The sequence below is a fragment of the Zootoca vivipara genome, chromosome 5, assembly GCF_963506605.1.
Source record: "Zootoca vivipara chromosome 5, rZooViv1.1, whole genome shotgun sequence".
NCBI lineage: Eukaryota > Metazoa > Chordata > Lepidosauria > Squamata > Lacertidae > Zootoca > Zootoca vivipara.
Window position 1 is genome coordinate 39,068,374 of NC_083280.1, and position 13,918 is coordinate 39,082,291.

The window sequence follows — 13,918 nt, forward strand, 5'->3', positions numbered from 1 at the left end:
TTGAATGTGCATCATTTGCTAGCAGGAACTGGATCTCACTCTATTTAAATCTATTGAGTTAAAAACTAGGTATTTTAATTTAAAATACTCACTTTAAACTGCCTTAGGCTACATAAAACAATGCAAAACTTTTGTTGCAGTGGATCTCTTCAGTGTGTAAACTTTGTCCCCATCAAGGCTGACTGGTATAACATTTGTACACATTTACTCTAGCCTTGGGGAGTTTCTGTCCAACTCAGCAAGGTGGGAGGGTTTGTTATTTTAACTGTTGGTTGATAAGGGCTTATCTCTAAGTACTCAAAAGGTTGAATTCAACACACTTAAGAGATAGATCAAAGAACACAAGGTAAGCCCAGGATTTTTACTTCCTTGTGTGAGAGCTTTCCGCTCTTTTCTCTGCTCAGTGCTTGTATTGCAGTAGTTAGGCTCCACCATGCTACCCACACAATTCATAGCCATAGTTTGCTTGGGTTTGGACAGGCGCATGGAGGGAGTCAGGTACAGGCAAGCCCTATCCATGATATACCGCCGGGTGAAGGCGGCATCACACTCCGGCTCCCAAACTGGTCCTGGGCAATGTATTGACCCAGGCCTAGCATAGAGTTTAGTTAGCAACCAATGACATATTCCTTAAGGAAAATAAGATTACACTATGGATTTTGCTTGAATCCAGCATGCAGAATGCACACACACACCTGCTTCACAACTCTTTTCTCCTTACAAATCATTTTACTGGTTTCTTAAAATGGTCTAGACAAACATAAGTGAAGAGAGAATTATTACTCATGGTAGTTTTCATGTTCAAGTGGCAATATACTTTGCAGTACGCTGGTGACATGCAACAGACAAAAGCCATTATCATGACCTGTGTGTGCGCTTCCAAAGGCATCTGGCCAGCCACTGGTGGAAACATAATGCTGGACTTTGGTCTTCACCAGCAAGTAAACTCTTAATCTGAAAATCTGTTGATAAGCATTTCTAAGTATATTTAAATTTGTCTGTCCTACTAGAAATGTTCCCCATGTAGGTTAACAGCCCAATTGCAGGCATGTTTACTCAGAATTCCCACTGAATCACATCAAACTTGTGTCCTATGACACACGTTAATATGAGAAAGGGAAGCAAATATTAAAAATAGCGGGCAGTCTCATCACAGCACCTAACTCAAGGGTAGGGAAGCTTTGGCCATCATCCCAAACCAAGCAAGTACGCTGGTTCACAGGGAGAAAACTGAAACTAGGTCACTCCTCCCTCACTTTTTAGAGCTAAGCCATGATTTGGTGAGTTACATTTGAACTTGGGCTTGTGATTTGCCTTACTCCCAACAAACCAAGTGCAGTAACCAAGGCATGTTCTTGACGTACCACTCCTTGTCTGTTTGAGTGGGGCAAACTACAACCCCAGGTTTGGACATTAAAACTAAGCCAAACCATGACTTAGCTCCTGAGTGACAGAGGTGTGGACAAGCTGCAAATTTCTGTCTGTGAATGCTTGCTTGTTTTATGGCAAGTCATAGTTTGCTTGGGTTTGGATAGGACACTAAGCTGTGGTTAAAAAGAGAAGCAAAAGTCACCCCAGAGTAGAAGAGGAAAAGGTGAAGATGACATGTCTGAGGCTCATTCACGTAATACTAAACTAAGGTTTAGCAGTTCAAACACAACCAATGATATTAATGTTGCCAAATACAAACTGGGACCCTGTGTCCAGCAGTTGAAAATGTTACTATCTGTAGTCCCCCCCCCCCACTACAGATCTACAGTGAGAAAAGTGAATTTGCCAAAATTCTCTCTTCTAGCCAATTATTTGAGACATAGTTGGCCTTTCATTTTCAAAATCTAGTAACCTTAATTGTGACTGCCACAGTCTAAGCAACTCTGCATTTTGATCTGTGCTTCATTTTGCAACTTTCCGTTTTTATATATAAATCCCTGTTTATATAACCTCTTTATATAACTATGAACTAGAGCACACTGTGGCAGCTAGAGCTACAGTTGCCTAAAGGTAATATGTAATTCTTGCTTCTATTCAAGGCACAGAAGCTCTATGCCATATGGAACCTGGCAATCCTACTACTGTAGAAAACTAGTCTATAGAAGAATTTCAGCTATAATTCCATCTTCTTTCTAAATTAGAGCCTGAAGCAACATATGCTGGAATCATGCTAAAAAAGGCCTACAAGAAAAAGGTGGCAGACCATTGGAGAGGTGCATATTGTGCAATAGCGTACAGTATTAGTTTTCTAAAAATTTCCTGTCACTGAAGTTTCAGCCCAGTTTATTGCTGGGGAAGAAGCCTGAAAAAACCCCACATATAGTGATACCCTTGACAGCTGTAATACTTCTTGACTTAACTGGGGCAAAGGGAATTGTGAAAAGCCAGTTCTATATTAACAATCCTGGGTGCTGAGAAATCCTCCTTGCAGAATAAACTACTTTAACATCCCTTTCAAATGCATGCTTTGTCATAATTTTTGCAGAACACAGTTCTCTGTTCTGTTCAGTAACACAAACATGTATAGTACAAACAGAAGCTATAAAGTGAAGCTTACATTTTAAATTACCATTTACAGTTGCTTTACAGCTCTGATTCACATGTATAAAAGGGACTAGACACATTCGATGAATACTGGCCATACTGTATCTGGAGAATTGTCCAGAGTTTCATATACTGCTTATGATTTATGATGCATGGCCAAACCTCACGACCACATACCTCCTTTGCCTGTCCTCTCCTTGCACACCAACTTCAGATTCTAGTTTACATTAAGCCAGAGTAAATCCAAACTGGAGTACTCTGGCTTAATCTTGGTAAACAAATCAGAATAACAAGACAGGAGCCAACAGAAAATTGGTTGAAATCTTAAGCCTCCTTTTAGTCAACTCAGCAAAAGGTTCAGCATTCAAATATGTCAAATTCTGAGCTATTTCAATAAAAATGTGGCAACAGTATCCATTAAAATGTACACCTTAACCCTAAACATCTTTATCTGGAAGGATTGCAGGTGAAAAGCTGTCAAGCTACCGTATAGTTTTAGTAGAAGCAAGTTAGTGCATGCAGTAATAGTATTGGTTTAAACTTTAACCTGAGATGCACTTCATATTATGTTCTGGATGCCCGTTATCATTCGAAAGCATATTGTCTTACAGTTTTCCAACAGCAAGGGTACTTGCCAATTCACATTTAGCAGAATATTTTCTATTAATCCAAACAACTGTCCCTCATATTCCTCATTATACATTTTGGCTATAGAAACCCTAGCTATTGTAATTAGAACCAACCACTAAGTGAAGATGAAGATTCCCCTTTTCCCTATAAGAGTTTTTTTAATTAAATATACCGCATACAAGGGGGGCGGGTCTTATAAAATGTTAACTCTATGTTGTGGAGCTAGACAATGGCCTGATTTACACATAACAAAAAGTCATAATTTTGTTAGTCTATGCTTTATTTGAACTATGCCTTGTTTGAACATGTGAACCTAGCCCAGCAGACTAAGCATGGTTCTTTTCTACCAACAAACCATTATGTGAACCCATGGTTTATTTTTGGCATATGAACCATGGCCTGTTTTAACTATACAGTGGTACCTCGACTTACGAAGGCGATTCGTTCCACGGCACTCTTCGTAAGTCGAAACCTTCAGATGTCGATGCGACCATTTTTGCACATGCATGAAGTGTGATTTTGCGCTTTGCGCATGCGCAGACCCCGCACGCAGCGAAAATACTTCCAGGTTTGCCGACTTTGTAAGTCGAAACCTTCAGAAGTCGAGGCATTCAGATGTCGAGGTACCACTGTAGTTTGTTTGGGCACTCAACCCCAAATGCTGACTATGCTTCAAATGCATGAGACAAGAGCAACTAGAAAAAAAGAAAGCTTTGGAAAAGCAGACCATAAAATGCTTGTTAAGATGATTTACTGAACAAATCATGGCTTAGCGATAAATGTGAACACAACCATAAAGATATTTCAATGCTGTAACATTTTGACAAATTTTCTGTGAGTTATATATCACTCTCCGTATCATGTCTAATATGCATTAATTATGTGTACAGGCAGCAACTGATTTGTAGGGGTGGTTACATTCCATGCTGGCAGGGCCTGCATAGGGCCACCTTGCCTGCCCCCTTTTGTGATGTTTTGGGGTCACTTCTGGGTTTGGATCAATGCACATGTTTGCAGTTGCACACATATGTGGCACACGCCTATAATGGTTGCTGCCTGCCAGACCTTTCCCCAAAACTTACTCTGTTCAAATACAGCATTCAACATACGATGTCTTTTGCAACTACTAGTTAGTTCAGAACAGATGCTTTACTTAACAATATAGAGCAACATCATTTTTAAATATTTTCATAAAGCTAACAGTAAAGGTATGATTCTGCCAAAGTTAAGCACTTTAACTCCACATATAATGGGACTTGAAAATCCTTAGGATGATTTACAACTTCATGATGTACACAGATTACATAATTTTAGAATTTTCCAGTACATTTTCTATAGTTAATTGAGAAGAATGGAACTATATCTGTCTACAAAGTACACAGATTGATCCACTGTTAGTACATGTTTCTGTTGGGGATAAGTTCAAAATTCTCACATTGTTTGATAGACTAACCCTGTTAGATGTTTGGGATTAGACTTGTGCAAGCTTTATCACAATTGCAGTATAAAATAAACTATGAAATGAATATTCAGAAAATTAAAGATAATCTTAAAAATGGAACCATATATAGTTGTTAGGTTTAATTTGGATGGCATATTAGGAGCATTTCCCCCAAACAACAAAAATTAAGGTATGATTATTAATGATAAATTCATAACACAGGAAGAGAGGAGGTTGCAAACATGGGGCTGGGTATTGCTATTGTTAGAAACTTTCAGTATTTTTAGATCCAGTCATTTTGTTGTGTAAAAATTAGGAATGGGAAGATGGTTCAGAAAAATAATAATAACTCAGTGGAAGAGAGCACAAGGAAGAACAAAATAATGCTGTACCAAATGTATTAGTTAGATTAAAAGCTAGAGAAAAAGAAATACATATAAATAGCAATGAATTATCAACTTGGAGTAAAAATTAAACTTCAATAAAGCAATTTTCTTTCTGAGGGAACATAAACTATTAAATCTAATGCAAGCATGTTAAATAAAATATTTTATCAAATGTATTCATTATTAAGGGACGCGGGTGGCGCTGTGGTCTAACCACAGAGCCTAGGGCTTGCCGATCAGAAGGTCAGCAGTTTGAATCCCCGTGACAGCGTGAGCTCCCGTTGCTCAGTCCCTGCTCCTGCCAACCTAGCAGTTCGAAAACACGTCAAAGTGCAAGTAGATAAATAGGTACCACTCCAGCAGGAAGGTAAACAGCATTTCCGTGCGCTGCTCTGGTTCGCCAGAAGCGGCTTAGTCATGCTGGCCACATGACCCGGAAGCTGTCTGCGGACAAATGCTGGCTCCCTCGGCCAGTAAAGCGATATGAGCGCTGCAACCCGAGTCGTCCACAGCTGGACTTAACGGTCAGGGGTCCCTTTACCTTTTTATTCATTATTAATTATTGCTATCAACTCAAAATTTACCCACCCTTCATCACACAGCCATAGGGCTGATCTTAACACCCAAGAGGGTCTGTAGGGAATGAGACAGTCTTTCAGATATTCAAATATTGAAAATGTCAAACAGATCACACATACATTTTTCCCATCTTTAGTGGAGATTTCGATATATTCAATGCTATTAGATATAGGTGATCCTATATAATAATGTCCATGTTGTCCCTGCGTCCAGATGTCCCGTGTGTCCCTGGGGTACTGCGCATGTCCCCCAGAGACACAGGGATTGGACGGAGGGACAACCAGGGACACAGGGATTGGACCCGTGCTCTCGGGACACAGGGAACAGCCAACTGCCGCTCCGCCAACCGCCGCTCCGAAGCCCAGTCTCATGCTGGAGGTGCGCGGTGAGGCGGCGGGGGAGAGAAGCGCTCCCCCCCCCGGCAGCCTTGCCGCACACCTCCGGCATGGGACGGCGCTTCCTCGGGGAACCCGAGGAAGCCGAAGCGGCAGCGGGCGCGGAGGGAGGCCCGCTTTGGCTTGGCAGCGGCGGGAAGAAGGGGAGGAATTCCTCCCCTTTTTCCCGCCACCGCCAAGCCAGTCCCGGAGCCGAATTGCGGCGCGGCGGGGTTTTTCGCTGTTTGCCTCCCCCAGGGGAAGGCAAACGGCGAAAACCCCCCGCTGCGGACTGGCTTGGCGGTGGCGGGAACATCCCGCCACCGCCAAGCCAGTCCCGGAGCCGCATTGCGGCGCGGCGGGGTTTTTCGCTGTTTGCCTCCCCCAGGGGAAGGCAAACGGCGAAAAGCCCCCGCTGCGGACTGGCTTGGCGGTGGCGGGAACATCCCGCCACCGCCAAGCCAGTCCCGGAGCCGAATTGCGGCGCGGCGGGGTTTTTCGCTGTTTGCCTCCCCCAGGGGAAGGCAAACGGCGAAAACCCCCCGCTGCGGACTGGCTTGGCGGTGGCGGGAAGACCCGCCACCGCCAAGCCAGTCCCGGAGCCGATTTGCGGCGCGGCGGGGTTTTTCGCCGTTTGCCTCCCCCAGGGGAAGGCAAACGGCGAAAAACCCCCGCTGCGGACTGGCTTGGCGGTGGCGGGAAGACCCGCCACCGCCAAGCCAGTCCCGGAGCCGATTTGCGGCGCGGCGGGGTTTTTCGCCGTTTGCCTCCCCCAGGGGAAGGCAAACGGCGAAAAACCCCCACTGCGGACTGGCTTGGCGGTGGCGGGAAGACCCGCCACCGCCAAGCCAGTCCCGGAGCCGATTTGCGGCGCGGCGGGGTTTTTCGCCGTTTGCCTCCCCCTCAGGGGAAGGCAAACGGCGAAAAGCCCCCGCTGCGAACTGGCTTGGTGGTGGCGGGAAGACCCGCCACCGCCAAGCCAGTCCCGGCAGGCCGCTTCCTCTAGCGCCCGTTTTTAAACGGGCTAAAATCCACTAGTAGACTATAATTCTAATGATGAGCATTAAACTGAGTCTTGCTATGATAACTTTAATAGTGAATCATTTGGAACGAATCTATTATCGGACAACTGAGTTACAACAAAATCTTGTAGCAGCTGTACAGCCTGTTCTTCCCTGGCACTAGAAATCTGGATCAGCATCAACAATGATGGAATGGGTGATGAAGGTTCTGAACAGAAATGGATAAAAGTACATTGAAGGAATGGACCAGCAGTTCCAGGGTATTCAGTGGAGAAAGTGACTATTTCTTATTGGAATTTTCACTACATTTTTTAAAGACAAGAGAGATTTCCTTGTAAAAACCTGATTAAAATTGGGGGGAAATACAATATTGCTTGAGATGCAATGTAAAGAGAGGCCTATTTAGAGCACAAAGGTATCAAAGAGAGGCCAGAAAATATATATTTAACTTTCATTGGAGAAAAACAGAAAGGACTGTAAACTCAATACTATGAATCAGTGGTTTTATTTCAGGGCCTGAAATTTAATGCAAAATATGGTTCCCTATGATTCTTAGAAAAATGTTAAAAACTAATGTCTAGTCATTGTACTTAAGACAAGTTTTGGAATGTAAGAGTGCTGCCTAAAAACTTTGAAACTTAAATGAGATTCCACAAATATGTGGAAGTTAAGAGTCCTTTCGTATAAGCAATCCAACACCAATTTCCTCACCCATCGCATCCCTCCCTTTTCTTCTTTGACCTCTGCCTGCCCAGACCTTGCCAAAATTATTTGGAAGCCCCATTTGGAAGCAGATTTATGAAAAATATATGAAGACTCATCATATCTACACTTAATTCCTGTAGATCATGGAGCTTTTCCAGTCATGTTCTGAAACATCTTTTTTCTTTTTTTAACTGAACATGTAGGGAGCCTGAAATCTTGCTCACTGTTTTGAGAAATTTTAGTTAATCCTAATAATGTTGTTCCAGGATGTTTTCTAATGGCCCAAGATTGCTACCTGCAATTTCTTCCACAAAGCATAATGGCTGTTAAAACCTACTAATAAATATTTAAAAGATATCAAGAGAGGAAAGCTTATGTTCCTAACATACAGAAGCCTTTATCAGCAAGTCCTTTTGGGTGACATCAAGTAAATATCAGAGTGATTTTTCTCCCCCCCCCCTTTTGAGTTTGTTTGTTCACTTGACAGGTTGCGTCTCCAAAACACCAGACAGAGCAAAAATAACTACTTACTGTCCTCAAATTGTGGATTCCAGAAGAAGGGTAACAATTCACGACTCATTTTTGGAAGCTTCAATTATCCATGTATTCCTGCTGATTGGGTCTGTTTGATGCTATCCCCCAAAATCTGAGTTTTAGTGCACTGGGAAAAAAATTCAAACAGTGAGTCAAACATATGCACATTTTGTGATTAATGACATTTACAAAAGAGATCACACTATGTAAATAAACTATGTTTGTTTCCTGCCAAATTCTAGGGAATGTTCTTGTTGGATATATAATCCAAGAGGGAAAACTTCATTTAAGGTGCATAGCTTAGGCACAAGATTAGGACAACTTAAAAATACTACAAGAAACAAATGCAAAATTGAGTACACCATGCTTTAAGTCCACAGCATGGGGGGGGGACTTAACTCTGCACTATTACATGAACCTGCTTATTTGCTCAACACTGCATAAAAATATTAAATAAAATCATGGTTAAATTTAACATTTTTCTTTCTGGCAGCCTGAAGTAAAGGCAGAAAATAATTTCTTGAGAAGTGGGATTTAACTGTTCCAAAGAGAGTTTATTCTCTCACCTTCTCAGTTACAGCTTCTGAAAGGTTTACAGAGTAAGTGCATTTGTCCAAACTTTGTTGAAACAGATTTGATTATAAACAATAATGTGATTTAATATTGTTATTGACACTTCCCTTTAATTGCTTTTGTTTTTAATTTAAATCCACTTTAGAAGAAAAATATTTTTAAAATAGTATATAAAATAACAATAATAAAATAAATAATAATAAAATAAACATAACTATTCCAGAAGGTTGTACCACTATGGGGCACTGCTACATTAATAGGGTTTACTTCCTGATAAATTAGTGTAAGACTGCAGAATTCATTCATTTTTGAAGCAAAAATGACATCACAGTAACATTAAAATATTATTGTCAACTTTTAAAAGTTGGACTATGGACATCAAATCAGGCATTTTCACTAATGCATACTATTTTTTAACTGTTTGTTCATTTAGATGTTTATTCTCTCATAATCAAAACATACAAAGGTCATAAAATAATTGTAAAACAGGTTAAAAATAAAATCTAAGATTTACAATAATAACTATCTAAAAACAACTGATTTCAAAATCAGCAGTAAAATAGCAGCAATGCTTAAACATTATAACATTAAGAACCTAGATAGACTAATATCATTATTAATTAAAAGCAGAAGAAAACAAAACCAGTCAATGAAAGAAACACACATCCCCTGGGAGGGAATTCTGTAACAATGCGGTCAGCATTGAGAAAGTCTTCCATCTGCCTATCTCTCCATAGGACAAGTTCATTTAAGCTGGTGGTACAAAAAAGGGCACAGACTGTAAAACCTTTAGACAAATTTGTACAGTATCTACTAAATGCTCTCTGTTTTATAATGAACACTCTATTCAGTACCTTCCACCTGATTCTGGGTTCGCTTGCTATTTCCCCACTTAGGTCATTGCTGTGCAAGACAACAACCCTGTGGTGGGCCACAAACCTGGGGAAAATATATTGATAAGCATGCTTTCATTGATGGCAGGTGTTTTCATGTATGTTTGCATGTAACATGTGATCAGGACACCATGAGCAAATACTTAAGCCTAAAAGATATGGCAGGAAACAAATTTAAATTTAAATGAACTTATTTGTTCTAACATATCTTACCAGGAACTGTTTCTAGAATGTAAATCTTTCAACCCCTTTTATTGCACCCCTGTGCATCAAACATGAAAAGGAAGGTCATAGAGAAGCTCTCTTGATGGTGCAAAAATTAGCTCTGCAACTCACTTCCAAGTTACAAACATGTATTATTTAATTTATATCCTACCTATCTGGCCATGCTCTACTTTACAAATGAAAAAACCAGCTGCAACATTTAATCAATTAAAAGCTTAATCAGTTAAAAGCTTGCTTTTTTCAGAGCTGTTGTTTTAATGCATATGCAAATTTAACAAATGCATTATTTCACTCATTAATCAACTAAGTTATTTAATCACATGACAGCCCTAAACAAATCCTTGTTTTTGATATTATAACTAGTAGTTAATACATTACAGATTGTAGCAGCATACTTAAAACAATATGCATAATCAAGCACAAGAGTGTTGTGAAAGAAAATTCAGAACATGAGCTACTCTAAATCTGGAACCATGTTAAATCATTTGACTAGGCAAGGACAACATCTCACACATCCCAAAAAATCTGCATAAAAATATGGTGTTTGATTTGGCCCTAAGTACAGATAAAAATTATAAAATATGTACACTTATCTACAATCCTTCTGTCAAAGCCGTTGAGATGAGTTGAAATCACAATCACTAACTACAATAGGACTGCCTTGCTGAATACTCACATAGAGATTATGTCAGTCAATTACATGCAACAGGTTAGAAGGAAGAACTTGAAACATTTAAACTATAAGATCAAATTTATCTATTAGACAGTTGTACAGAACATGTTGCAAAAAATTAAGACTGTTGATTTAACAGAAGCACAGACTCATGCTGCTATTTCCACTGTATTCCATGGGGCTTATGAACAGGCACATTACAAAGTTTGCGCATATTTAGTCCTCTGAGTTCAGTGGAACTTACTCTATGGGAAGTGCATTTAGGATTACAGCAGGCCTAGGCAAACTCAGCCCTCCAGATGTTTTGGGACTACAACTCCCACAGGACCAGTGGTCAGGGATGATGGGAGCTGTAGTCCCAAAACATCTGGAGGGCAGAGTTTGCCTATGCCTTGATTACAGCCTAAAAAGGCAATCCCCCCTCTCTGATTCCTGGGAGAGTTAGGATGGTGCACAGGTGCCACTCCACCAGGTTCTGTCAGCAGAGAGGAGGCTCCACCATAGAAGAGGGCCCAGCTTTGTAGTAACAGGTGGAAAGCTACAACTGGCAGTTCCCTTGCCATAGCTGCCAAGTTTTCCCTTTTCTCGCGAGGAAGCCTATTCAGCATAAGGGAAAATCCCTTTAAAAAGGGGATAACTTGGCAGCTATGTCCCTTGCAAGCAGTAAACTCTGCAACAGGACGCTGCAAGGTGTGGGCCATAGATGGTATCCACTGGGTCCCTTCCAACTCTACAATTCTATTAGTCTACCAAGGATCACACACATACCACACATTTCCTAACGCATCTTTACCACAAGAACAGACCACACATTTCCTAACGCATCTTTACCACAAGAACAGTGATTCACTTGACTTAGACTCATAGAATCAGAGTTGGAAGAGACCACAAGGGCCATCCAGTCCAACCCCCTGCCAAGCAGGAAACACCATCAAAGCATTCCTGACAGATGGCTGTCAAGCCTCCGCTTAAAGACCTCCAAAGGAGGAGACTGCACCACACTCCTTGGCAGCAAAGGACTTGGGGAAGTGGTAAAACATATGTTTGGCACACAGAAGGTCCCAGGTTCAATCACAAGCATCTCTAGCGAGGGATGAGAAAATCCACTGTCTGAAAGACTAAGGAGCTGCTGCCAATCAGTGCAAACAATACTGAACAAGATGGGCCAACGGTCTGACCCAGTGTAAGGCAGCTTCATATGTTCCTAATCGATGGAAGGCAGAATGGAGTGTGCAGGTGGTGGTGAAGAACATCCAGCCATGCGAAATGTTGGGAAGGGGTTTCAGGGAGTGATTTTGGGGGAATCAGAACAGGGTTGCTACAAGCGCGTCCCTGTTTCCATCTGCCAAATATCGAGGATATATGAGGATGTGGCGCGGATGTGCAGATTGCGCGCACCAAAGACAACAGCGCTGAGCTGCGGTCCTACCCGCACCACGTAGCCAGGAATCCGTGTCAGAGGTGAGGAAAGTCCTCTTAGCCAGCAGGGCAAAGGAACCGGCAGGACCCCCTGCCCAAAGCAGCGCCCTCTCACAAGGAAATGCTGCGAGAAACTCCCGCCGGCCAAACCACGGAGGTGCCTCCGCGCGCCTAACAGCCGCCACACCGGGAAACAGCGGCCAGAGCCGAGGACGCGCGTCCCCCCAAATAGCTCGCTCGCACTCACAACACCCCGTTACTCACCGCCCAACCGCCGTCCTGAAGCCACTAGCGGCCATTGGTCCTCCTCCCACCTGCCGGGCCATCAACAGTGCGTCACTTCCGGCATCACCTGACACTAAAGCAAACGCTCTCTGCCTCCAACCTTGTGTTTTGGGTACTCGACTTCCGGCTCCACGACGCCTCCGGAAGCTGCGCAGTGCTTGGAAGTCTTACATAAAGGCGTTTAATTCGGGATGCAGCTTAAAGCGTGTTCAGCTTAAATCGCTTTTAATGCCAATGTGAACTCTGAAAGGCCAGCGGCTTGCGGCTATTCAAGTACCGATTTCTCCCTCCTGTTTCCTATTCCGCAGTAACCAATACAGCGCTCTCATATAGATAAATACCGCCGGAGGGGTTCGACGGCAGCTGCAGCAGAAATGGAAGCTGGAGTTCTATATACTGTACACGCTTACCTAGGGGTAAGCCTTAATGAACCTAAGTGGACTTACTTCTGAGTAGATGCACACAGGATTGCACTGTGATCAACCCCCATAGGGGCCAACTCCTAGGAGACGGTTCCTTCAGCCCTCCCAATAAAATATTTGAGGGGACCGCCCGCCCCTCCCCCAGGTTGATGGGCATTGCCATTCAAATAGTGTCGTGATCGATTTTTATTTGTATTTTTTCACACCTAAGTGAAAAAGCTGCTTTCGTTTTGTGTATTCATCTCAGGGGCGTACCCAAGGGTTGGCAAAACTGGCCTCCGGGAGCCAAAAATCCCCCCAGAAATCTGTCTCCAGTTTTCTCTTTCTCTCCTTGACTGTGCTGGAGATGGACATAAAAGGGGACCACAAAACAAAAAAATAAAACAAAACAACAAAGCAAACGGTGTAGAAACCTCACATCGACATCGCTAAAGCAACGATTACTTGCTCTGCTACCCTCCTGCAAGGGTACCCCGCTGCCTGTGGAGCAGCTGATCCATTGTTTGGAAAAGAAGAGCGGGGCTGGCGGGGTGGGCGGAGCGGCTTTCCCTGCGCCTCTGTATGTGAGTGACTGAGTAGGCGGGCATGAGGAGGAGGAGGAGGAGGAGGAGGAGGAGGAGGAGGAGGAGAAAGAAATGAATGAAAATTGCTTGCACAGTCAGACTTCACCGTTTCTAAAAGCGAGCGATCCTCATCCTTTCCCTTTCCCCGGTGAAGCAGAAGATGCGATCCCTTCCTGTATGGTTTTGCAGCTGTGTGATCCTGGAGAGAACGAAAGTTATCGCTGTACAGGCGGTCATTCGTTCATCTAGCTCGATATTGTCAACAACACTGACTGACTGGCAGCGGCTTTAAAAGTGGGCTCGACAAATTCATGTAGGAGACTGCTAACTGGCTGGTATTCCCGTGATGGCTCGGGAAACTAGTTGCTGGGGATGGCAAATGGGAGAGAGATTTTGCGGTCATGTCATGGTGCGGCTTCCTATAGGCATCTGAATGGTCCCTCTGGGAACAGAATGCTAGACTATATAGAACCCTTTAGTCTGATTCGGGAGGCTACAGCGTGTTCACTCTCAACTTGGTCCTGCTGATTTGAGTGGGACCTTTTCTCTACCAAGCTTGCAGCTCTTACTTGCTGCAAGTATTTTGCCCTGCGTACGCATGCGTGAATGCAGCCTCTCTGAATTCTCGCCCTGAAAACTGCTTGTCGTAGCAGAGTGAA

The 13,918-nt window shown here is 42.9% G+C and overlaps 1 protein-coding gene across 11 annotated transcripts in view; it reads right to left on the minus strand.

The window, feature by feature from the left end:
- MAP3K13 (mitogen-activated protein kinase kinase kinase 13) overlaps nucleotides 1–13,718 on the minus strand; it is a 46,452-nt gene extending 32,734 nt beyond the window's left edge. For 7 of the 11 annotated variants that reach the window (XM_035132504.2, XM_060274611.1, XM_060274605.1 and 4 more), the window contains exons 1-2: nucleotides 12,254–12,359; nucleotides 8,204–8,333 (exon numbers count right to left, since the gene is read on the minus strand). The gene's annotated coding sequence lies outside the window, so the exon portion shown is untranslated. Of the gene's footprint in view, nucleotides 1–92; nucleotides 5,753–8,203; nucleotides 8,334–9,443; nucleotides 10,881–12,253; nucleotides 12,360–13,365 lie in introns of those variants that run through there. The other 4 variants (XM_035132505.2, XM_060274610.1, XM_060274609.1 and 1 more) reach the window with 3 other exon arrangements.
- Nucleotides 13,719–13,918: the final 200 nt, after the last annotated feature.